At 41.5% G+C, this 27,412-nt stretch overlaps 1 protein-coding gene and 1 long non-coding RNA gene across 7 annotated transcripts in view; one reads left to right on the plus strand and one right to left on the minus strand.

The window, feature by feature from the left end:
- The window catches only part of AUTS2 (activator of transcription and developmental regulator AUTS2), a 2,674,869-nt gene that overhangs the window by 2,286,181 nt on the left and 361,276 nt on the right, over window positions 1–27,412 (plus strand). The gene's annotated exons all lie outside the window — the stretch shown is intronic.
- Window positions 1–27,412, minus strand: part of LOC146859144 (uncharacterized) — a 51,859-nt gene that overhangs the window by 20,092 nt on the left and 4,355 nt on the right. The window contains exon 2 of the long non-coding RNA XR_014979741.1: window positions 24,070–24,342. This is a non-coding gene — a long non-coding RNA (uncharacterized LOC146859144). The remainder of the gene's footprint in view (window positions 1–24,069; window positions 24,343–27,412) is intronic.

Raw genomic sequence — 27,412 nt, forward strand, 5'->3', positions numbered from 1 at the left:
CTGTAAGGACATTGACTATAAGGACATTGCATAGCGGAGGTGCTTTGACAATGAAGACTTTGCATAGCGGAGGTGCTTTGACTATAAGGACATTGCATAGCAGAGGTGCTTTGACTATAAGGACTTTGCATATCAGAGGTGCTTTGACTATAAAGACATTGCATAGCAGAGGTGCTTTGACTATAAGCACATTGCATAGCAGAGGTGCTTTGACTGTAAGGACATTGACTATAAGGACATTGCATAGCGGAGGTGCTTTGACAATGAAGACTTTGCATAGCAGAGGTGCTTTGACTATAAGGACATTGCTTAGAAGAGGTGCTTTGACTATAAGGACATTGCATAGCGGAGGTGCTTTGACTATAAGGACATTGCATAGCGGAGGTGCTTTGACACCAAGGACATTGCATAGCAGAGGGGCTTTGACTATAAAGACATTGCACAGCAGACGTGCTTTGACTGTAAGGACATTGCATAGCAGAGGTGCTTTGACTGTAAGGACATTGCATAGCAGAGGTGCTTTGACTATAAGGACTTTGCATATCAGAGGTGCTTTGACTATAAAGACATTGCATAGCAGAGGTGCTTTGACTATAAGCACATTGCATAGCAGAGGTGCTTTGACTGTAAGGACATTGACTATAAGGACATTGCATAGCGGAGGTGCTTTGACAATGAAGACTTTGCATAGCAGAGGTGCTTTGACAATAAGGACATTGCTTAGAAGAGGTGCTTTGACTATAAGAACATTGCATAGCGGAGGTGCTTTGACTATAAGGACATTGCATAGCAGAGGGGCTTTGACTATAAAGACATTGCACAGCAGAGGTGCTTTGACTGTAAGGACATTGCATAGCAGAGGGGCTTTGACTATAAAGTTCCTAAATCCCGGGAACGTCTTCACTGTACTGTATGAAGCACTACTTTATTATTATTATTATTACTACTACTACTAATATTGTTATTGATATTATTAATATTGTTTGGATAAATATAATTGATCTTAAAATGTTCAACTTAATCGTCAAAAATGAATTATTCTTCAATAAATGCCAATCAAGGAATTTGGTAGAGATGAACGTCATACAAAACGGGGTTGGGTTAATTTTGACTTAGGCCGGCAGGACGCCAGCTCAGCCTCCTCTACCCTAGTGGAGGACCGCCCACCATATTTTGAGATCCCCATCTTCCCGGCGGGGATCTCGCAGCTTTGCAAGGGAGGCACTGGAGGTAGATAATCATGCTGAACGGGCGCCATGTTTATTTGTGAGTTCAGCTTACATTTGTGACTTTCTGAACCAAACCCTGAAGACAGAAGTTCATTGCAGAGGAACAAAAGATAAATGGCGCTGACACGAGGGGAGGTTTGTCCCTGAACAACAAGACAGTTTTCACATTTTCCTTCCTGGTTACATTCCCCAGGAGAGAAAAATCTATTGGGGTAGCTCTGTCCTACATAGCACAAGGATACTATCATTCTGACTTTGTGTGTCATAAAGGACAAGCCACAAGGTCATGGATTTCTGCCGGTTGAGCTAGCTGAGACTCCCCAGCAAAAGCATAGAGGTCCCCCACCTCTAAATAGGTATGTGCTATTCAGGTCTATTTCACCTATGGGGGTATGAAGAGAGTCATTATAGTTGGAGTGTTGGGTCACATGCCATGTGATGTTTAGGTGTGTGGACAAATTGCCTATATGGCACAGTTCCTATATGTCTGACTTTGCACTGATGCCTTGACTGGCATTCAGGACACCTGTGGTATTGCATGACCCCAAAATGCATTTCGAATACCCTGTGAATCGTATGTGAACATCACATATTAGCGAGCAGTTGATGCTGGTCTATCCTTTGTAGTTGAGTTAGTTAAGGGCAGCCTTTGGTGTTCTTTCAAATCTATTTGTGTGCACTTGCTTGCGACTTTGGTAAAGGGAAAACAAATGATGTCACATATGTTCCTCTTGTTTTAGTTGCATCTTCTGTGGTGTGCATTGGAAGGTTGTGTGGTTGCTACATGAGGTATGAGCGCATGATTTTATTGCCATACAGCCTTGGAAATACTGCTTGTGTCTCCTCATACCCTCTGTGGGATTTAGTTACATAGTTTAGCATATCACATGGTAGCTTTGTCTATTTGGTTATTGCTGGAGGCATTTTTTTCTCAGGTGTGATGCGTGCCACGACTAGTGACAGGAAGCCATTGATAGTGACAATTTTGCACGTGAATGTATACATGCATTCTGGGACAGTGTTGGACCTCCTCCTTGTGTGGGATCTCCATCTCCTTCTGTAGTGTTGCATGAGTATACGTGCCACGCAGAGCTGCGTGTATATCTGGTGGAGGATAACTTCATCTACGTAGCTTTGTCCGTGCATAGGGATTGCTACTATATCTTATTTTCACATGCAGATGACAGTGGATACATTCAGAGTTTGCAAAGACCTCCTTTCAGCCAAATGGTACGCAGGAGTACACAAATGCATACCTTTGACACGACCCTGATATATAACATGTGCACAGCAACAGGGTAATCACAAATATTTCCCTGCACTTCCTGCTCCATGATCTGTGGTGTGGCTAGGATGACAGGGGTCCTGGTGCAAGCAGGCAAAATAGCACCCAAGCCTAATGGTTAACTACTGAAATACAATCATAATTGGCACCAGCTGCACTATTGATGTCTAGAGCAGTAAAATACATGTAATGTTATGCCAATTTCGCAGGCAGTCGTGAACTTTATGCACATAGATACACCCATCTCCCGGTCTTGATCGACAATGACACTAATAACATCTTTTCTCAATAGCTTTTTTGACTTTGTTTCTCTGTAAAAAAAAGACAGGCATCCCGCCGCCCTCCTATAGGGTAGTTATTTTGTTGACCTTACAAACATGAATGTCTGCATCATCATGCCAGCATACAAACATCCACCCTGCTAGACGCACGCAGATGTCTACAGACAATGCATTAACTCACTGCATTATCTCGTAGGTTGAAAATCTTTAAAACAAGATGAAAGACGGGCTGGAAAGTGCGATAAGGTTTGCTGTCTGTGACATGTCGATGCCCTTTTGGGGATTTAGCTGGGATCAGCAGGCTCCATTCGCTGCTACCTTGGGGCTAATTGAAGCCTGGCTTTTGCAGGGCGAAGGATTAATGTTCTGCACAGCCTAAATCCATCGACTGCTTCTTGTCTGTTTTAATGCCTTTAACATACACAAAAGCTTTGACTGGCAAGCAGATTTTGCGTGTACTTTGTCAGTGGTTTGGTGCGGATTATGATAAGGTGTGCCCGGATCTGTCTGCTTTCCAGCCATGAGTCAGGGCAGCTTGTTGCATCTTAATATCGGTAGGTTGATTGCCAGGCCACGGTAATAAGCGGGCCCCTCAATGGGCATTTTCACATTATCCAATGGATTAAGGCTCGACTTGTGGCAGCTGGGACCATCTTGTGTCAATGGCCTACACATGAGATCTTACAACAACCCCGACTAGTCTAATGTTTTGCTAGGAAAGCAAAGATAAAAGCAATGACTGAGCTACCGGGTGAATTGTTTGTGAGCACTTTTTATGTGTGAGCGCATCTTTGTCTGAAATATGTTTCAACTTGAATGACATGGTGTAATTTTTCCAACATCATGAATGTAAGCAATGGGACAACATATGCCCTGGACATTAGTAGCATCCTATAAACCTTTGCCCAGGTGGAAGGGCGTTGCAGTTTTTTAAAATACTTTTTTCTGACTGCATTCTGCAGAATTGCATTACACAGTGATTGTTAACAGACACAAATAACCAGCTTTTAAAACCTAAAGATGTACTTACTTCTAAAACGTAGGAAGATATTCTAATTAAACCACAGGGTTTAAAATAGCAAAATAGTCCACGGGGGGTGGTTGAAATGTGGCATAGAATGACCCTCCTATTATCAAGTTAGGTGCTTTTGTTCCCTTGTGCTTTTGCTGCTGTTAAATTCCTTTCACCCCAAACAATTAAATAAAAAAGTTATCCTGATAGGGGTTCTGTTTGAGGTGTAAATTCACATTCGTCAGGATTTTATAGGAAAATCTGCCTTTTCAATGTCTGAATATATTTATCATGTTTTATTTGAAGGTGAGTTATCTTGTATGAATCATGTTTAATGTACGCCTTGACATTGAGTGGGCTATGCATCCTGTTTCAGGTGCAAACTCACATTTTTTGCTTTAGTCAGGAGTCCAAATTAGGCACTGATCACGCATCTGAGGGATTTTGCCGAAGCAAACTTCACCTTGTTAAATGTTAAATGCCGGAAAATAGTGTACATAAAACTGTGGGTACCCCTGAACATGCAAACACAAGCAATTTGTATATTGTTCTAAATGAGGCCCTTGGAATGATGCACAAATGAATGCCCAGTAAAATATCCTTCATTTTCAATATTTCCTGGTTACATCATTTGCAAGCAGGATTGCGTGCACTTGCTGTGAAGTGCTTACAAGTACAGTTACACATGGTTTACAGTCGATAGTTGTTATCACAATTTTCCCATTAAAAAAATATAGGAAGAAAAATGCCTACAGAGCAAAATAGTGTCTTCGGATTGAGTGTGGTGAGCAATAGCTCCCATGTGTTCTTAAGTGTGCCACCACTGCTTTGTATCATTATTGCTTCTACTGGTAATACACATATCATTGCTGCTGATGCTAGTACTCCTCTTACTCTGACTAGGAATGCTTCGGGTGCTACACTTATGCTGGTTGTGCTGGTACTTGTACTACCACTAACATATCTCCTACTAGCATTAGCACGTAAAATAGTTAAGTGGGATCAGCACTCACTCTTGGGCTCCCTGTGTAAAGTACTGGTGAAAGATAGTCATTCACAGTATTGACTCTGCCTTTCGCCCATCCAGCATGTGCACAATGAGTAACACTATTGATAGGTCAAAACCAGTGGTTTAACTTTTCCATGTCCAGCCTTCCCTCTAAAAGTGCTAGTTGGAATGAGGATGTATCATTATCAGACCATCAGTAAAACCTGACCTTCAGACTTATCCTGCTTCCCGCCACTGCAAAGAGACCTCTATAGTGTTCTTACAACGTTCTATTGTGGGTTTTCTGTGCAATATCTTTGTGTGCTCACTTTATGACAGCTTTGAGGCTTTCCTGCTCTCCTGATAATGTACCACGCTCTTGCACAGACCACCTATAATGACCATTCACATTTCTGTCATTATCAGAAGATAACCTTGTGACTCATTTTACTTCTGGAACCCGCTAGTGCTCATTTATCACCCATTTCTTTGAAAATTCGAAGATAGCAGCAGTTTCCTACAGTGGGAACGACTCCCGACATGCACTTTAACATGATTAATTATAATATACATGGCCTGCAGAAGAAACAACTCCAAAGGGAATCAGGATTTTTTCCGTGAAGACACATGTTTTTCAACTATTTTCAAAAACACTCAAACAAAATATTCGTAGAGTAACTGTGCGAACGGAGTGAAATAGTTTTTATTCTGCCACAAGGATGAAGTTATGATGCAACGCTTTAGTTTTTCAGCTCATGAAGTAGAGTTACTCACAGTACCACCGTCTGCATAATAAGGGCCTCCCTTTGCAACCTCGTATTCAGAGTTTAGGCTCATTTTTTATCTCCCTCAACTAATAATTGCACACAATTCTTGGTAAATCCCCACAGAAGGGAACATACATCAAAAGTCAAATAAAATATAAATTGGCGCCTTTTATTGATGACACTTTTTATCATAGTGACCTTTAAATATTAATTAGTTTCAGTGGGAGAAGAAAGATGGCATCATCCATCTACCATTTAACGAATAGCGTGTTAGCAAATGCGTCCCTTTAGGAATAGGGGGATTTGAGGAGAATGCTGGGATGCCGCTGCATTTTGTTCCTTTTTCTAAAAACCACTTTTAGAAGAATATTTTCCCACATCCAGCGTGCCATTTTATCTGATCCAAGAATCTATTTGATCCCGCATGCCCTTCCATATTCATCTATATAATAAGTTGTGTAGATTACTTTTGTTCTGTGCAGTTCACGTGTTCATAATAAATTACTATCTGCATTTCTCTACAACTGCTAGGGCACTCTCTACTGGTGCACCTACAGATTCATGGACTATGCACCAATAGTATGTAACATTTTCCTTTTCTTAAATGTAAGCTACAACATTTTACTGTCACACCTTAAATTTGCTAAAACATCTGATTTTCACTGTTCAATTTTTGTAGATACCCCACTGAAACACTACTAGAAGCCAGAGATCACATTCTAAGCAATATCTCTAATTTGAACCACAATACAATATGCACAAATACAGAAACAATTAAACAGCAAACAAATACGCAAAATTATGAAAGATTTTATTTAATGTGCAAACAAAAAAATATACAATAGATTAAATATTACATTTTAATCGAAAGGTTGCCTCTTTTCAAAATGCCACCCTTGCCTCCTATGCTTGTGTATGCACACAGGGGGGGCATACCATGTGTCCCCCTGTGTGCCAGCATGGCATGGACATTCGAGTCCATGCCGTGCAGGAATCTTGTGAGGTGTTTCCTTTGCGTTGCTTTTTTCAAATGCACCGCTGCCTTTGAATGAGGCACCGCCCTGGGACCGCCATGCTGCCTGCCACCTAGACTGCTAGAAAGTTATTATACGGCAGGTGGCAGCGACCTTCGATGGAGCAGTGGCACCGCGGTTTGCACCACCGTACCACTGCTCCACCAAAAGTCTAAATCAGGCCCTTTTAGTTAGGTCTGCTTTTCCATAGACTGAGCATTTTTTGTTTGGCTAATAACTTTGTCCGCTGTTTGACGAATCTTCCTGAAACTTCCCAAGTAAAATGTTCATCTACCTCAGCTACTTCCCTGAAAGTGTTGTGATGATCTGTCCAGTGGAAGCCAAGAAAAAAGGGAGGTCTCAAAATACAATATCTCCATGCATGTTCTATAGACTTCTTTAAGACAGGTAATTGCAAAACTGCTGAACCAAATTACACCAAATTCAGCAGGAAGCTATATCTTGATCTGCAGATTGTGCTTTTTGTGATTTGGTGTAAATCCGTTTAGCAGTTTTTGAGATATTATGGGTTAAACATAATTGTATATTTTGGCAGTTGGGCTGGTGAGAGTCCTGTGGGCATCCGGCGAGAGCGCAACATCAAATAAATGAGCTCTATGATTAGTCGAGGTGCCATTTTGTTTCATGAGCCTTCACACTATGGTGGGAGCAAAATGGCCCCATTAGTCTCACAAGAGCAAGCACTCTTATTGGCTCACTATAGGAATGTTAGAAATGAAATGGCTGCCATTACTGTTTACTTTGAAAAATTTGAGGTGTTGTGGAAATGAAGTAAAAAAGCTATATGAGGGGGCAGCATAAAGGCATGCTGACCTTTAGATTTAGAAAGGAGGTGTATAAATGATGACTACTGTGAAGATAATAAATATATGTTGTTTTCAACTAAATTTTACGATCTGTCGGGACTCTCAGGAGATTGTGAATAGTAAAATGGAGTAGATCAGTTTTCAATACACTCTAGTTGTAGGAATACATATTGTGGTCCTTGTTTTTGAGAGGACGTGTGTAAGAGATAAGTACTGTGATGGTTAGAAGGTTAAAACTTTCTTTTTTAAATATTACGTTCTCGCAAGACTCTCGTGGGATCGTCAAAAGTAGGAATGAGAATGTGATCTTTGAATATACTCTAGTATGCACACTTGTTCCTTTAGGATGGAGTCTTACTGGAGATGGTGTTTATCAGAGTCTACTATTAACACCACCGACTTTGTAAGAATAGTGAGTACAGTATAGTTTCTTCCAACAACCTACTATACACACACACTATCAGAGAGTGGGGTGTTAGTAGGGAGGACAGTCCCTGGACAGAGCATAATATGCACAAATGTGATCCAAGAAAGAGGTCTCAGTGTAGAGGCCAGTTTATCTACTTACAATCTACTATGCACATCGGTCATCTGAGACAGAGATCTGACAGAAGAGGCCAGCCCATGTACACACCCTGCTATGCACACCTGTCATATGAGCGAGAGGTCTGACAGGAGAGGCTAGTCCATGTACACACCCTACTATGAACAGCCATCATCTGAGACACTGGTCTGACAGAAGAGGTTAGTCCATGTACACGCCCTGGCACTTTCACCCATCATCTTACAGAGAGGACTTAGTACAAAGGCCACTCTCTCTCCATACACATTAGTCCACAGGCCCATCATCTGAAAGAGAGGTCTGGAAGGAGAGGGCAGTCAATGTACACACCTTACTACACACTCCTGTTATCTGAGAAAGAGGTGTGGAAAGAGAGGGCAGTCCATGCAGATACCTTACTACGCACACCCATCATCCTAGAGAGGGGTCTCAGTTGAAAGGCCAGTTACTCTCTATACTCTACCACACACACCCATCATCCAAGAGAGAGGTCTCTGTGGATAGTTCACTACCTCTATATACTCTGGTACACACACCCGTCATGCAAGAAAGAGGTTTGACTGTAGAGGCCGGGCCGTTTCTACAATCTGCTACACACACCTGTGATCTGCGAGAGAGGTCTAAGTGAAGAGTCCAATCTCTGCCCATACCCTACTATGCATACTTGTAATTCAAGAGAAAGGTTTCAGCGGAGGGGCCAGTTCTTCCCAAACTTTAGTGTGCACAATTGTAATCGAAAATAGAGGTCTTAGCTGGTGAGCCAGTCTCTCCAGATGTACTACTACACACACCCTTCATCCTTGAGAGGCGTCTCAGTGGAGAAGCCAGTCCCTCCACACACAATACACATATAGCTGTTATCTGAGACAGAGTTATGTGTAGAGAGGCCGGTTTCTCTCCACACCCTACTACACACATCTGTCATGTAAGAGATGGGTCTCAGTGGAGAGGAGACTCCATTCCACATACTATTATTTTCCTACAATTTTTTGTAACCCCGCAAGATTCTCACAAGAGTAGCTCACAAGCTTCAGGGAGTGATGAGAGAAAATTACTGAGCCTGCAACGAGGTGTTTTACGATCCTCAAAAGTCTTGTAAGATCATAATGGGAGAAGTAGAAAAAAGACCCAAGACTTAACAAATACTTATCATATTTATTACATGGTTGAAGAAGTTGGGTATAATAAAAATGTGTTTTTGGTTAAAAAGAAACCTTAGAAATTCACTAAAAGAACAAAGCTTAAAATAACGTTATATTTATGTGAATTTCTCAGAATCTATATAAGCGTTTTGAACAAAAAAACAAAGGAATTCACCAGTTATAGTTAGTAGGGCTATCTATAACTTGTGCCCCCACCATGCACTGCTTAAAACCTTACATATTACATCCTCATGTTCTGTTCGATGACATCATTTATGCTACCACTTACGACATCTCAAATGATATCACTGAAGACATTAACAAGGCTTCATTTTCCCGCAAATTGCTGTATAAATTGCTATGCTTTTACACGTAGGATAGCTCACATTAACAATCAAACAAAGATATATGGGAAACCCTCATTGAGTACGGTGTTAAATCTGTATAAAACTGTTCAGAGAAAGGCAAAATAGTGAATGCCAATTCCAAAACAAATGACCTACTACATTCAGCTTTCATCTGTATAAAACCCCTGACACACTCCGAACCTGATTTAGAAATGAAGTTGACATCAGTATAGAACTGAGTACTCTAAAACAGTATTTACTCTATGGAGAGAGTTCATTCTATACTACACTGTTTTCAAACAGTGAAACTCTAATGAGAAATACACCGCAGAGTATTCAAATGAATCTACTAAGAATAGTGTACATTCTATGCAACAGTTATCGAAAAAAGTTGTGTGAAGCATAATGAATACAAGTCATTTGCACACAGAGTTGCTCTTGAATGCAAACATTAATAACGTGTTCACTAACTCTACACAGCCAGGGTGCATTAGGAGCACATACATTTTGTAAACACTTACACCCATTAGCTGGACTCAAGCTGTAAAATGTATTATGCAAAAGGAATATGGAAGTTACCCGCCACTGTGTAAACTTTAAAACAAACTAGCACACTCTTTGGATGATGTCATCAGTGATGTCATCAATGAGGTAATTTGAGATGTCAGCAGTGATGTCATAAATGATGTCATAGAACATGTCGTTAGGGATGTCGTATGTGAGGTCATAAGCAGTGCATGGCTGGGGTGCAAGTTATACTTAGCCTTGCTAACTATTACATGTGAATGTCTTTTTTGTTGTTGTTCAAAACGTTAATGTTGACACTGACAAATTCATCTAACTATGATGTTATTTTAACCTTTAGTTTTTTTCTGTGAATTTCAAAGGTTTGTTTGAACCGAAAACACATATTTTATATAACACGTAACTATAGCGTTACTTTAACTTTTGTTTTTTTCAGTGAATATATATATATATATATATATATATATATATCACTGAAAAAACCATAGGTTTCACACATGTTATAGTTAGCGGAAATTTTACTGATAAAAAACCAATGAAATTCCCCCGTTATAGTTAGTGCAGGCAACTATAACTCACGCAACCGCAATCCTCTGCTGATGCTAATACTGTATTTAGACACTTATTTGCCCATGTCTTCTTCCATACATTTTTAGCTATACATATATTACAAATATTTTTTTTTCATAAAGACACATATGTCATCAGCAGAAGATTGCGGTCGCGTGAGTTATAGTTGCCTGCACTAACTATAACGGGGGAATTTCATTGGTTTTTTATCAGTAAAATTTCCGCTAACTATAACATGTGTGAAACCTATGGTTTTTTCAGTGAATTTGCAAGGTTTTTTAAATGCTAATTCCTAACTATAACGTGTGTGAAACCTATGGTTTTTTCAGTGAATTTGTACTTTTTTTTAAATGCTAAGTTACTTTACGCCATTCGTGGCGTGCGCGCCCACTTAACGCAGTTCGTTCCGTGCACGCACGGTGCGCTTCGCGCACCGTGCGCGCACAGTGAGCACGCGGTGCGCTTCGCGCACCGCGCGCCCACTTTACGCAGTTAGTGCCGTGCACGCACGGTGGGCACGCGGTGCGCTACGCGCACCGTGTGCCCCGGTTACGCTAGATGGGCCATGTACGCACGATGCGCTTCGCGCACCGTGCGCACATGGAGGACATATGATGCACTTCGTTTTGAAAGGTAATATTTTAATTTTTCGTATATGTTATAAGCCATGCACAAATGGTGCCCTTCGGGCACCATTTGCACACGGGGTGGAGAGAGTGTGGATAATTTTTTTTTTTATTATTTTTTTTAAAAATATTTTAGTTTACCTCAGCTTTAATAAGCCATGCACAATTGGTGCCCTTCGGGCACCAATTGCACACCGGGTGGGGAGAGTGTGGATATATATATATTTTTTTTAATTTTTTACCGTACGCGTACGGTACGCGTAATCGGCGAAATTAGCGAAAAATTAAAAATTCCGTTTTTGGCCTTGGGGGATCTTTGGGGACTCCCTCAACATTGCTATGTGTGTGGGAGCTGTCTAAACAGCCCCTTTACATGTTTTTGTGCTTTATATTTTAAACATCACTCTCAGTGAGAGAGAGAAAATGGCGGCCGCCGCTTCCTGGTTTCGGCCGATTCGAATGTTTACTAAGATCTAAGAGCCAATCAGAATCGCGCTCGCGCACGCCACCGTACGCGTACGGTAAGCGTACCGTAAGCGCACCGTAAGCTGGCTCAGATATATATATTGATTTAAAGGCTATTTTCTCAGAATCTACTGAACAGATTTACACCAAACCTACAAAAGGCACTTCCTTGACCTGAGGACTACCTCTCTGCCAAATTTCTAGTAATTCTGTTCAGCCGTTCGGGCTGTAGCCCTGTCTAAAGGTCCTATGGAAAAATGCATGGGAAAAACGCGTTTTGGGACCCCCCTTTTATCTCAGCCCCTGCTTGACGAATCCCCCGAGACTTTCAGGGAAGGAGCGGAGCGTAGCGCCCCACCTATTTTGAAAAATTCGCGAGGATTCGTCGACCGGCGCCAAAGTTATTCTAAATAGAATGTTGCGGATTTCCTATGGAAACGTGGTCCTAACTATAACTACCTACTGGCGACCGCCAGTAGGTAATATATATATACATATATATATATATATATATATATGTATATATATATATATATATAATACTATTTCTACTCTATGCACGCAATACTTTTATGCTGTATATGATTCTAGGCAGTTAACTACCAAAGCTCTTTTTTTAAAATGATCTAGATGTTTATGAAATAAGGTGAATAGCAGTATTGTTGATGAGTCATTAATGATGTAACCAATAATGTAAAGTAAGATGTCACCAATGTTGTCATTTAAAATATCATGTGTAATGTAATATGTGATATTATAAGAAGTTCAGGACGGAGGCAAAAGTTATAATAAGCTAACTGAACAGTATCTTGTGAATCTCAGCAGTTGTTTGGTTTTTACGTTAGTTTTTTGTGACTTTGACAGCTCACTGTAACGTCACTTTAACCTTTGTTTTTATCAGTGAATTTTTATTCTTATGTAAGCTATATTCTTATTTCCATACTAACTATAACGTCACATTAATGTTTAGTATTTTTCAAAGAGTTTCTAAGCTTTTTTTCAGTGAAAATATATAATAATCTTTGTTATGGCTTTGGTTACAAAGAGACAGCTGATCTGTGGATTTAGAGGTTTCAGAAGCACAATTCCCTATAAGGTTTTTCTTTTAAATTTTCTAAATGTTCCAGCTTGATTAATCAGGTTTTAGATTTGTTTCATGAACATCAAGTAATCACTTTGTATTACATCTATGCCTACAATCTCAGTTCTACTGAGTTCAAAGATAAATTGCTTTTCTCTATTCATGACATCAAGAATGTATTTTAAAAAATCTAACAAGGGGGTTAATGAACGGACAGTGGAAATGTACCCATAACAGGAGTATGTTTGTGGAATGGTAGACAGGGGTGTGAAAAGTCATTCCAACTTTCTGTTTTAAAAACTTCTTGTTTTTATTCAATCTCTCTTTAGTTATTATTTTGCAAATATTTATGAATCTCAGACCTCTAGAGGTCTCCTTTATGTTTCTAAGGTCTGAATATATGTAAGAATGCCAGAGAAGGTCAATCAGCTGCTGAGCTCTTTCTCACCTGAACCCAACCAACAGAGACAGGTATTTGGCCTGATTACGATGCTGTCTGCCCGACATCGCTGCGGTCTCGGGACTGACCGACATCCGGTCAACAGTCCTGACCACCGTTACAATGCGACCGCACTTGGTGCTGTCGCATACTCCCATTCCTATAGCACAACCTCCCATGGAGAAATGGGAGTTTGTGTAAACCATAAGGTGCCTGCCACACAGTGCAGGGATTCACAAGGGGGTGCCCCATGCCCCCCAACAGGAGGCCGCAGGGAGAAGGGGGCCCTGCTAGCGACCCCCAAAGTTGCTTTCCGGAAAGCCTGACATGGAAAGCCTGTTGGAAACCGACTTTGTAATCCTGACAGTGGAAACGCTGTCCTAAAGGGATTACGTTACGGCCTCCGACTGGCCAATGGGCTCCTTGAGCTCCTCGGAATCGGCAGGTTTCACTTCCGACCACCTACATTATTAGGCGGTCGGAATTGAAACCAGAGATGTTGGTCGGAAAGGCTCCAACCACCGGCTGGAGGCTTTGCGACCGACATCATAATAGGCCCCATAGTGTCGAAGTGCACTGCTTTGCACTCATTCAGACCACAATTGCCATTCCATTTAGAAGATAAAATCCCTCATTGCCTAAAAATGCATATCCTAATTCATAAAACTTTATTTTGACTTACTGGCGCTTTGTCAACTCACAAGCAAACAAGCATTTACAGAGCCAAACCGTCTTTCTTGCATGCTCAATTGGCTTTGCTAATGCTTATAGTATTGGTAGTATGGTATGTGCACAGATGAAAGCATTCAACCATTAATTCTTAGAAAATGGAGACACAGATTAAGGGAGTATGCAAAGCAGACAGGCCCTTTAGAGCTATGTGCAGCATGTAGATAGCTTTATTTTGTTAAATTAGTGTGAAAATGTTGAAATGCATTTGCAGATGGAGCCTTTATGACCCATGATCTGCGCTGCAATCACATCACCAATGCAGTTTAAAGGTGATGAACCTAATGACAGAAGTAGCCCGGTTCTACCAGCAACATGAGCAATAGCAACAGGTGAATAACTAATTTCCAGGTGTGCTCATGACACTCGGGGTCATATGTATGAAAATGCCCATTCGCGATTCTCAAATAGCGATTTTTTGAGAATCGCTATTTGAAAATCGCAAAACCCTATGTATGTAGGATTTGCAATAAATGTTGCGAATCTTACATATTCCTTAGTTGCGAATCGCAATTTACGATTCGCAAATAAGGAATACCTCCCCATTCATTCCTATGGGCCTAGAGGCCCATGGGGATGAATGGGAAGACAGTCTCAATTTGCAATTCCCAATTAGAGAATTGCAAATTGCGAATGCAATTTCAAGGGTGCCAGGTTGTCAAAAGGACACCCTGTTGCACCCCTGAAATGAGCATAGGTGCAGATGTGGCACACATACATGTCCTAAGGGCATGTATGAGTCACATGGCACTTTGAAAAATGCATACAAGTGCATTTTTCAAAGAAATCGCAAATTACCACCAACTTGAAGTTGGTGGTAATTTGCGATTCCTTAAGTCCAAATTGCACTTTTTCTGTGCTTTTTACATTGCATTTAAGGAATCGCAATTTGCAATTCGTTAAATGCAATCGCAAAATAGGGAATCGCAAAATGTGCGATTCCTTATTTTGCGAAGGGTGGTTTGTGTCATACATATGACACTGCTGTTTTGCGATCGCAAAATTGCCTTCATACATATGGCCCTTGTTTATTCATTTTGAAGCAAAGGGAAGAGTGATGCACAAAATCCAGCCCATCCATTGTATTCAGATGCCCTCTGTGAATCATGATGCCTACGTGCTTTTGGTGCCTCTTGCAAGCTTGCAAAAGTCATTTTATTGTATCTCAGACTTGTTATATGTGTTTTATGAATTTATCTTGATATCTCAGATGAGATGAAGTGCTCATCTATGCAGATAATGGTTCAAGGTGCCTCAAATATGAGTGAACTAGGGTAATTCTTCAGAGTTACTACCGCTGTCAGAGCATTTACATAGTTTCTCCTTGATCCCTCCTACACATTCCTCACGTAGAAGCGGAGTACTTGACATTTTAAAGAAATATATTGTTAGCAAGCATAAAATAGCAGTCTTTACATTTGAAATGAAACTAGAATTGAGTCCCAGTAGTCCCTTCACTGTGATTCCAAAGTGCAGTTTAGCTGTTGTCTAAAAAGCCTATGCATTCTGAAGTGAATTTTGTTCACATTTGATTCGAGGGGCTCATCTAGTTGTTTCATTTTGCCCATAATTTCAGGGTGGTAAGCAGGGCCGAACTGAGAACTAAAACCAGCCCCGGCAAACTGGTCGGCCGGCCCCCCTGGGGGGCTGAGGGGGTGTCGGTGAGCTGTTTGCAAGGGCCGGTTTCGGACGATTTTGTTACCGGGGGCCATATTGCAGGCCCCCCGGCAACAAAAACTGCCCCCCAGGGGCCCAAAACCGGCCCCCACCCTAACGGCCCACCGGGGAAACACCCGGTGCCCGCTATGGCCAGTCCTGCCGGTAAACGATTCAAATGTTCACTTACTCAGTACTGTGTCACACATCAAGGCCACAGTTGAGTGATTTAACAATTCTTAGTGCATATTCTGCCTCCTGGAGTCTCCTTATCCCTTTAACAATAATCTTGGCTCTAGTTAAGTTGCCCAATAGCTGCATCCCATTTCTTCTGAACAGTAGGAGCTTAAAGCTGTGGCCTTTCTCTGAGATTTGCACCGCTCCACTAGTGGATTACATTTCCATACCCAATTAGAGCAATGTGATAAATTGGATTATTGGTTGAGGGGAGTGAAACCTTGCTAAGGCAAGAGCCACAATCCTTGTCAGGGTGAACCACAAAAAGTCACGAAACTAACCTGTGCTTACCCTCTGGTAGCTTGACACAAAAGCAGTCAAGCTTAACTTAGAGGCAATGTGTAAAGTATTTATGCAACTCACAAACTGTAATAAAGTGAAAACACAACACAAGAAAAATCCCACACCAGTTTAATAAACTAGAGTACATTTTATTAATTAATTTGAGACCAAAACAACAAATATCCACTCAGTAGAACCAAAGCTATGCAGTTTCAATGATTTAGGTAAGTACATCGCATAAAAGAACAGAGCGCCTCTCGTGGTCATCTGGTCATGCTAGACTGGGGCAAAGTCAAAATTTTAGGCTGATCACAATAGAGCATGGACCAGATACAGGGAACAGTTTAGTCAAGCTGAAAAATTCACCTTATCAAAGTCTGGTGAGAAGAGTTTAGTTTGTAGCGAAAGAGGCTGAAAGAAGCAGGAAAAGCATTGCGGATGGTCGACACTGTAGCGTGAAGAACAGACTGTGCATAACTGCGCAAAGATCCTGTTGGGCGTTGCATATGGCCGTTGCTGCAGCTTTGCATTGGCAGTCACTGCAGGCTGTTGATGCTGTAGCGTGAAGTTCGCATTTTGCGTTGCCGGTCATCACTGACAGTCATGTGAAGAGTCAGGTACACTGGAGCTTTGTTTCGGCGGTCATCGTGAGATGTCACCCTAAACAGGCCCATTCACAGTCCCAAAGAGCCCAAAAATTCAGAATTTCTCCTTCTTTAGAGCAGCACAATCTAATGACAACCAGGGGCCCAGGACATGGGGAGGCGCCTCTTGGGGATCAGTGACTCACTCTAGCAGAGGCCAGCAGGGTTCAGGCAGGTCCAGGTGCAGCAGATCAGCTAGGCAAGCTAGGCAGTTGAAAGGAGGGCTCTAGACCTTTTCATGTCCCTGTAGCTGTCACTTCAGGTAGCCTAGAATGAAGAGAGCATTGCAGCCCTACCTCTCACTTGTCCAGGAATCTGCAAAAGATTGGGTCTGAATGTCCTATTATTTCCTGGTGACAGCTTTGAAATGTAAGAAACTTCTAGAATCCCCCCCCCCCCCACACAGATAGTTCAGGAATTTCCTTCCTCTATGCCCCTTTCCCAGGATATTTGGGGTGACAAAAAACTAGTGTGAGGCCCTTTGTAAGTTGCAGAGGCAGCTCCCTCAAAATGTAAGTGTAGGTGTAGATAGAAGCATAAGTGTGGTAGGTGACAGCTCTTCCCCCACCCATCTTGTCAAGATGGCTCATCCTACCAGCATCTAGTCCCCCTTTAGTACACTATCTGGGTGAATACACAAAGGACAAATGCCAAGTCAGATGACCCTGGAGACACACTGCAGGCACCGAATGGCTAGGACAAGAAGATGCCAGCTTTGAAAAAGTTTCAGAATTGTGATTTAAAATCTGACTTACCTTTAGATAGAATTTAAAATTACAATGCCTTAGACACTAAACATGACATTTCTACTCTTTCAAACCAAAGTGGTCACTCATAGTATCACTATAAGTAGTTTTGGGGTGACCCTGCAAAGAAAGCCAAGTCGAATAAACACTAAGTGATTTTTGTGTATCAAGGGGGAGGTTTAATTATATATGTTAGGTGTACTTTTTATTGTCACTGAGGCTGGTGATGTATATTAAGGTGTGAGTTCTAGGGGTGGTAGCAGGGTACAATACACCCCTCCAATGTTTTGCAGTCGGGGAACATTGCACTTCATAAAATATTGCATGTTTCCCTGTCTTGTATGTATAATGAAATTTCATTATTCTTCAGTGCCTATACTGTGCAGACCGGGGGCCCTGTGCAAAAGGATGGAGGTGTGTTTTGAGGGGCCACCCTTGTAAGCCTAATTCACCGCTGAAGGCAACTAGCTTCCTAGGCTAATACATCAAAAATATGTTCTTCAGAATCCCAGATCACTTTAGTCATCCTTGGTAATAACAGAACTTTGTGATAAATTGTGTTTTTTAATGTGATCTTGAATGTGAGTAACAAAGCACCCAGGGAATAATCTAAGTCAGGATAAGAGGAAATGCTATTAGTAGGAGACTGAGTAGAGGCACTTGTGTTTCCAAATGGTATCTATGACCACCTGTGCATATGTTTTCTTAGGAAAACATTAGATGGATAGATAGATAGATAGATAGATAGATAGATAGATAGATAGATAGATAGATAGATAGATAGATAGATAGATAGATAGATAGATAGATAGATAGATTTAAAAAACTAAGATTAACATTATAGTTAGGTATGGTGAAAAGATCTTGTTTTGCATTGAAAAAACACAGAAATTCACTGAAAATCGCAGGTTAAAGTGATATTTTAGTTAGCTGAAAATGTAAAGTAAACTGTAACATTTCAAAGTAAAATAAATCTACTGAAATTCACCAGTAATAGTTCAATGAAGTAACTATAACTAGCACACTCACCATGCACAGTGGTGTCATTAAAGATGCCATCATTGACATTATCAATGACAGCATAGAACATGTCATGAGTGATGTAATATGTGAGGTCATAAGCAGTGTGTGGCAAGTGTCCAGTTTATAGTTTCTTTGAAGAATTAATGGAGGGTGCTGAACACAAATGCTTAGAAAATGTAATCTCAAGAGTGGGGTTATGAGCTGATTTATAGAAAGGCGTTTCTAGTAGTGTATGGATTAACCACTCTGGTTTATCAGGCATTGTATCTGTTCTCAGGATTTGGCTGAATACAATTTGCTTGGTAGCGGCTTGATTCACCTAGATGTGTTGAGACGTTTTTAGGTTGGCAATTACACATGACCATACCTTCCAAGATGCTTGCTGGAAAAAGTGATTTATCTCTATATATCACCAATATATTTGCCAACCTAATCACTCTGTCTGCCTATTTACGGCTCACAATCTGTCTCTTTCTATCCAGTATCATCTTAAGGATTCTGGAGCCCGAGGCAAGACATACTTTGGCTGTCTTTGTGGCACCCTGTTTTGATACATTGAATTCACTATTGTTTGGTACCTTGTAGTCTTGAATTAGAACAGGGGTAATAAAATTCAAGATTGTTTAGAAAAGAGGGGTCGATGATATGTCTTGCCCGGGACCCCAGAAATTGTTAAGATGACACGTTTATGATCACTAGGGGCTGTTTCCTATTGGTTCAGATAAACCCACTCCAGAGCCGCTAGCAACCTCAGGGTTTGGAGATGAGAGCATTCTCTGCACTGACATGTTATTGCACATACTACCACTCAACAGATAGCCAGGTGCTATGGGGGCCATCTTGGAACCGTGACTGAGGAGAGGAACGTCAATTAGGGAACACCAGAGATTACAGCGGTGACTCTTGTGATTCTTCTGTGGCTTCCATGCCTACCTGTTACTTGCTTTGGTGAGATTTTAAAAGTATTTATTAGTTCCCCGCTTAGTTCAGGGCTTGCGATTCACTCTCTGTGATTGCTTTAACATTGATCGGTGTTCGGTATTAATGTCACTGGTTTCAAAGGTAATATTATGTTATCTCCTGTGATGTGATTAGTGGGTCAAAGGTCGTATGATGTCACTTCCACTTCCACCTATGCTTTTGTTGTTCTATATCTATTAAGTGAGAGTAAACACCATCACATTACCCATTAGGCAAAACATCTATCCAGTGATATTGAATGAATCTTTGTCCAAGTGGCCTGTTTTTCTTTGGGGTCCATTAGTGTTCCACGGTGGCTTTAGTAACATCTGCTGTCAGAACTGACAACTTCTAAAACTTTTTCACTCTATGAATGAGGGATGGGCCTTGTGTTAGTGGCTAATTATGTACTGAACAGCCCTGGAAGGTCTCGCATAAGGGATAAGGGGCATGGTTTAGATCCTTAATGGCCTACAAAGCCACCCCGCACCCTCTCAAATGGGAGAAAGAACGTTTTCTGAAGCCACCTCTGGAATTTATCAAATGAGCAGTGGCTTATAACCCCGAAGAGCCTCCAATCCATCCCTTCCTGGAAATATACTCGATGTTAGGGGTTTCCATGTGATTTCGGATTTAGGGTAACCCTAGGAACAGAACTGATGCCATGTGACAGACGGTGGCACCATGTGTGTTGGCAGGTCTGCGGTGTCCATCTACCTGCCCCCATTCCGATTTTTTTCAAACCACAAAACTGAATTCTAGAAACCCTGAAAAAAAGCTGTGTGTTCCATATTTTTGTGTTAGAACATATCCAGCAGTGGAAAAATGATTGTTTCGCGAGCTGGCTGGGCTAAGCCACCGCAGAAACAGTAAAGTCAGTTGTGCCTTTGAGCTGCCTGTAACAGCGCCCTTCGGAGACCCATTTCATAGAAAATTTGAAGCCTGTGTTTATTGCCCATTAAAGCAACCTTTATTTTATGGCAAATGTTGCAGTAATTCCCTTTTACGAAGAGCACTTTGTAACACACATGCACCGTTGAAAGAAAACCACTCTGGTATTGTCTATCGGGACTTAATGGCGCAATTAATTTTACTCCATCTGTTCCTGGGACTTTAAAGGAAAATGGATTTTTTTTTTGGAGCGCACTTTAATGAAGAAGATAAAGCGGCCCGGCTGGTGTCCCACCGGCTCGGCGCAGTAAGTTCAGATTATTGCTCAGTCTGTCAGAATGGGCTCCTTCCCCCGGCTGCCGCCACCGCGAGCAGCCCGCGCTGGCCCCTCGCCGCGCCATTCCTGATGACAAACTGCCAGGCGCGCGCGCGCAAAAGTGCGATTAAAATGTCAGCACAGGATGACGGAGGAGCCGAGTGGGCCCTGCGAGACGCGCCGTGTTCGAGTTGAGTTAATACCTCGTGGCAGAGTTGGGCGACACAGCTACCAGAGAGAGGTGCCAGGCGTGTCTTTGGAGTGCCCTAATGAAAGCAGCAACGGAGGAGGACATGTCGGCTTGTTTACAAAATGGAGTTTATTACGAGGATAGAGAGGATTAGCGCTCCAGATCCCAAAATAGTGGATGCGTTTTACGGAGGAAAGCACACACAGGTGCTTTTTAGGTCTCACCCACAACAAGTACTTAAAGTTGGCTTTTGGTAAGCCGATTGTTTACCATTGGTTGGCCTTCTGGCAGTGGGTAATTTGTAAAAAAAAAAAAAAAAAGTGCTCTCAGGAGGCAGCTTGCACCAGACCATTTCTCTTGTTAGCGCCGCCTAAAACAGAGCCAACTGCTAACCGTGAAAGTGGGGAGAGGGTGTGGCATAATGGCCAGAGCTGCAGACTTAGGAGCTGGGGAACCTGGCCTCGGTGTAGATCAACATCCTGTGATTCTGGGCAATTATCTTAATCTCCCCATAAATTAATGTGTCCTTAACTGGGGCTCATGAAAAGCTCCGGTGGTGATGATTTAGTGCCATGCTGAGCATCGGAAACCACCGCCTCAAATTAAGCACTGCTTTCTGGTCAATTGCATTTGCTCGCATCTTATTTCTTTCCTCATCTTGTGTTTGTCCCTCTCATAGCTGCCAAGCTTTCAGAATGCTATGTGTGACATTTTCATAAAATCTGTGTAATTATGAGTGACATTTCAACCACTATGAGTGACACTTTCTCGCGAGAAAAATGAAGCAGTAGAGATGAAGGAAACATATATAAATATCAGAAATGACAAATCTTGAGCAACAAGAAACTCTAAGAAAATCTTAAACCTGCTGTACATCACCAAAAATCTAAGGGAACTAACCTAGTGCCCTAGTAAACAAATCGTAGTTTTGGGAATATGCAGTGAATCATTGGTACAGTCAAGTGCTTTCCACAGGGATATTTAGCCCCTCCTCAGTGTTGCATTACTGTGCTAGCCTTAATTTATAATACCTTGTGTCTAGTAAAGTCACAACACTACACTGCTGCTCCCAGGTGGGAAAAAATAAAAAAAATGAATGCAGCTGCCGATGTCGTTGAGAAGTGTCTCTATGTCTGTTACACTCGCTGGCTCAGCCGGCTGCATACACTCTCAGCTGCTGTACAGCAGACAAGTCAGTCTGTCCCCAGTCACAACGCTGGTGGTGAGGAGCTCTCAATACAGAACTGGTCATAGTGGCACTGCTCAACTAATGTGAGAGACAAGCCTGCCTTAAACACCACCTGCACAGCCTCTCCTGGACTCAGAGCACGTGTTGTAGGAGAGTTCTAGTGTTGTCAGGTGACATCAACAATTTCTGGGGGCTGGCGGATATCCTGCTATAATGCACTTTCGTGAAGGCCCAGAGTGCCTTTCAAGTTCAACAGCATATTATGTCTATAAATATTTTTAAAGTTTTTACCACTTACTTATCGTAATTTGTATAACACTGTGTTAAGTTAGGCGCCACGTGTTTCGGCCCGGGGGCGGTGTGTCTCTTGCACATTGTAGCACAGCAGTACTCACAGAGCAGCGAGCCCCTCATAGCCTCTGCATGCTGGGAGAAGTGTGCACCACGCTCACAGCTTGCTCCGTCGATTATGCACATTTTAGCAGTGCTCCACATGGCAGTTGAGGAGGTGATATAATGTGTGACTATGCATTTCAGTGCAGTGATGCGGACCACCACACTGAAATGCGTTAGACTCACGCCTGATGCGTGGTACTTGGCAGGGCTGAGAATATATCCTTTTTGCCAGCCTTTGGTTGCATAAATTGTATCCTTCTACTGCTTGCATTCAGGGAACTATGTTTTTCTTACTTTTCAGTACTCCATGCTAGCACATTTTCATGCTCCTCTGCCCTGTGTGCTGCTTTCTTCTACCGACTCTGCCCAAACCATATTTCTCATCAGGTTTTTTTTAATTTAACCAACCTAGCTTCTCTTTTGCCTCCCCTCTGCTCCCCATTGCAGCAGCTCCTCTGCGTTGTTTACTTTTTAATCCACTGTACCATGGCACTCCAGCACCCATCTCAGGCTTTTTAAAAAACATTCCTCCCCGTGGCTCTGTTGCTCCAGGTTTCTGCTATCGATTGGTTTCGCTTACTTTTTGATGCCCAACACTCCATCTGCTGTACTGTTGCTCCCTCACCCTGACACCCAACATTCACAAGGAATTAGAGATGCATAGAAGGGCGAAGAAAGGGGCTTCATTTGTTTTTTAATGATAATATAAACAGTGCTATGATCAATAAAAAAATCCTTAGGAGCTATCTTATGTGCTAGAGATAAATGGAAGAGGACACCTCTCATGCCACTCAGCTTCTTCCCCATTACAGACAAGGTAATTATAACAGTCCTGAGGGATATTGATTAATACAGGAGGTAAGAGGTTGTTGGACTGTGATCAGATTAAAAATAGCCACTGAAGTTAAGATACCTCCAACAGCATAGAAGTGTTGAGCATTTGCCTTCCAGTTGTGCTGTCTGTCTCCATAGATTTAAATTGAAGGAGCAGCAGTTTACTTCTGAAGATTATATATTTTGTAATAGAACTGTCTCAAACATAAGGTATTGTGCATAGAAAAGATATGCCTGGTCCTAATCACATCAGATCACAGAACCAATATTGCGATGGAGAGGTAAGTAGGAATATGTTATCAGGTACCATTGTTTTATCACTGTATTAAAATTACCCAATTATAATGATTTGCCTAGAAGCACATGATATTTCTGGTCAAGTCGAGTTAGACTTTATTCTGACTTGATTTAAATCCATAAAAGTACATTGGTCTAAAATTAATTCATATATTGACAACAGTTATACATTAAGAATAAAACATTAGAAGCAGCTATTCAAAGTTATATCATCATATAAACTGGAATAAAAAAATATCAGAAGGGCAAGATATGCAAGGAGTCCTATAGTACAAAATACCAGATACCAGATTTTTCTGGTCAAGAGATACACTGCAATTTAAAACCAGGTGCATGCGTTTTGACATTAGTAATTTGTCACTCAACCAAATCCCCTCCCTTCTACAAATTCATCACTTATTGAAGCAAATGAATAGGCTTAACACAGAAAGTCTGGCATGAATAATCTTCATTAATAGACCCAAACCACCTGTCCATTCTCAACCCCCCACCGCCTCATTGTTTTTAAGCCCATACTCACCATCTGATTATGGTCTTTTTCACCCCAGGGTAACCTTTAAAGAATATAATCTTCCTCTCAAAAAGGGGCCTCGAATCTGCCACTACTGCTTCATGTCCTTATTAGAAATCAAATGTTACCAGTTGAACAACCATCAATCCACAGTGTAGATACCCTCCCAGTTTAATCATATGAGCCAACCCAGGGATCGCCTCTTGACTTCCAGCGGATGAGTGAAGATTACTAGCTGGTGCGTAGATTGGAGATCATATCTGTATGCTCTGGTGACCCAACCTGGAATGGAAATAAAAAATGAGCTCCTCTTCACTTTTTTAGTTCAATCTAAATAGTTTTGAAAGTTGTCATCAATTTCATTAGAGGAGAACACTGTCTCCAGTAATGTGAATATTTGAGACTCCTGCAGGATAAGGTGAACGGAAGACAAGGCTAAATTTAGCCAATTAGCCATCACCCAGTTATTCAGTGGTTCACAGTGGAATGTTCTTTTTTTCTATTTCATTATAGCTGCTTTATGAAGACCCAAGGATGTGAAGATTTCATTCTCACCATGCCATGTCATCATTGTCATCTAAGTGTAATAATCCACTTTAAATAAAGTGTATCATACTCAAAGTCTTACACTTACATCTACTTGTCCTCCCATGAGGAACGAAAATCACAGAAGTAATTCCGGATTGGTCCTAGAAATCCTGAAAGTAAAAACATTAAGCAAATCTTTTTCCTCCTGACCTCCAAGACTTTGTAACTCTCTGCCTAATGATCCCAGACTGAATCTCATCTTATTCTCCTTTGGGAGAAACCTAAAATCCCCTCTATCCGGACCACACCTAAAAGACTAACTCCTAACACCTCCACTCTGCGAAATCTATCGGTATTTGCTTGCTTATCGTGTTTCATATCAAGAGTTTAATTGCCCTGGTGACTAGGAAATTAATATATTGATACACATAATAAATAAAATTAACCAGACTCATCCTCTTCCTCACAAGTTGGTCAACTGCTTTATGCATCAAGTGTGAACCCAGGAACTGTCACAAAATGAGTATAAATAGCCTAGCAAAACCTCAAAGAAATATACAGATAAAGAAACATAAAGTAATCCTATAGCAGGGACAATAATAATTAAATCATATTCATAATCCAGCATAATTCAAGAACTACACCTTTAATTTATTTTGAACTGTATTATTCTTTACATTTTGTAAGAAAGGCAATAGATTTGTTTCCTTTATTTTTCTTTATATTCCATACAGAGGACACTAATGTGTATTATCCTGTTGTTAGCATTATTTCATTATACAGCTGTACCGGTGGAACTTATCCAATTTATGTAGTCTTCAGTTGCTCTACATTATTTGTAAATACACTATTTTAAAAAAATGTACTAGTCTTTACTTATAGAATTTGCATAGAAAGGCAGGTTATTATTTGCTCTTGAAAACTATTTAACTGCTGGTTTTTTTAATGTCTTCTGAGATAGCTAAACAGTAATATATTGAGTTACTGGTTAAGGGGGTGAAACCCTACTCAACCAGCAACCACAATTTTCTCAGGGTAAAGTCAAAGGCAAACCCCATATTATCCTGTGCTCAACCCATGAATAGCTTTCACAGAGCAGTCAGGCTTAACTCAGAGGCAATGTGTAAAGTATTTGTGCAACATTTCATACAGCTTCATAGTGCAAAGTTCATGTCCTACCTTTTGAATACACTGCACCCGGCCCTCTGGGCTGTCAAGGGCCTACTCTATAGTATATGTATAAAAAGGGAAGTTTTGCACCTAGTATTTGCCAGGTCGACATGGCAGTTTAAAATACATGCACAGGCTCTGCAGTGGCAGGCCTGAGTCATGTTTAAGTGGGTGTAAAAAGCTGTGCTGCAAGTTCACTAGTAGCAATTAATTTACAGTCCCAGGTACATGCAGTGCCACATTACTAGGGCTTTATAAGTAAATCAAATATGCCTAATGTGTGTAAGCCAGTGTGACCATGTGTAGAGGGGAGAGAACCAGCACTTTAGCAATGGTTAGCAGTCGTAAAGTGTCCAAAGGCCAGCAGAAATAAGGTCAGAAAAATTGAGGAGGAAGTAAAAAAGTTTGGGGGAAGACCACCCCAAGTCTTCGAGGTCTAACAAAAACTTAAAGACAGTCTCAAATAACAAAGGCACTCTTTTCCTTTCCTCGGCTTTCCTTTAACAATCTGTTGCGTTCTGAGAGTTTTATTCTCGGTTCACAACAAATAAGCCATTTGAACCGACACACCTGTAAACGATAATTTTAAAAGGCACCGTACAAGATTCACACATATAGAGTAGTCTTATGAAAATGCTTTAAACAGAGCTCATGGTTGAATACACCATCCATTCCAGGGTTTGCATGGTTGGGCGTCCACTCCTGCTTATCTCATGTTAAAATGGGAACTACGAATCCCAGAATGCAAAGCAAGAAGCATGGACTGGATAAGCTACTTATGCATGCTCCTGGGAAACTTGAGAAATTTCATAAAATGAGTACATGCAGTAATAAATCGACAGCAGGGAATGTAGACTAGTGTGCCTTAGTGGACATGAACCATTTATTTTCGGCCGCTCAAAATCATATTTCCGTGCAAACCTGTTCAACCGATCAGGCGATTTCACTGGAAAATAACCCAATGATTACCTTTACAAAAGCAAGCCAGGCGCACCGGTGATAGAATGATTGAATGCTAAAATCTGTACAACGTGATCACCACGGAATGACTCCAGTGGCTGTCTTTCTCGATGGTTGTTCTTTTTTGTAATTCTCCTGTTGTGACTGACTCGCCCTCGAACCAGCCACCATTAATGAGAATACGAAGGTAGATATGACACTAGCTGTGCAGTCTAATTGCAAAGATGGGCTGTTGATGCTTCCTCGGTGTTCCACCCATTCAGAATCTCATTAAAGCTGAGTTATGCACGCGCTTCATCTAAATGAGTGATTGGAAGCAGGGTACCAGCGCCTCGGTGTTTGTTAACATGTCAGGGGATTGGATGAGCTTTGTCATTTGCCTGCTTCGCTCAAGTCCCTGGAGTGGGGGGTCGCACTTCGCCTGTTTGCATGTGATAACGATCTGCGCTGGAAAGGGGAAGGTAGCTTTATCTTCGGCGCTGACCAGTCTGCCACTCCGCGGGTCAGCAGGTGGGGGCCCCTGCTGTTTCCCCCAATGGTTATTAGTGAACGAGAAGCAGGACAAATGCTTAAGACATGTCCAGCTGTCAGGTCACAGCTTGCAGGATTAAGGGGCTGCTGAAGGCGAGGAAGACATCCAGTTATCTGTGCGCTGGATGTGGCTGGCTGTCTTTAAGTACTCTATTGGCAGCTG

The sequence above is a fragment of the Triturus cristatus genome, chromosome 3_2 (assembly GCF_964204655.1).
Source record: "Triturus cristatus chromosome 3_2, aTriCri1.1, whole genome shotgun sequence".
In the NCBI taxonomy this organism is placed as follows: Eukaryota; Metazoa; Chordata; class Amphibia; order Caudata; family Salamandridae; genus Triturus; species Triturus cristatus.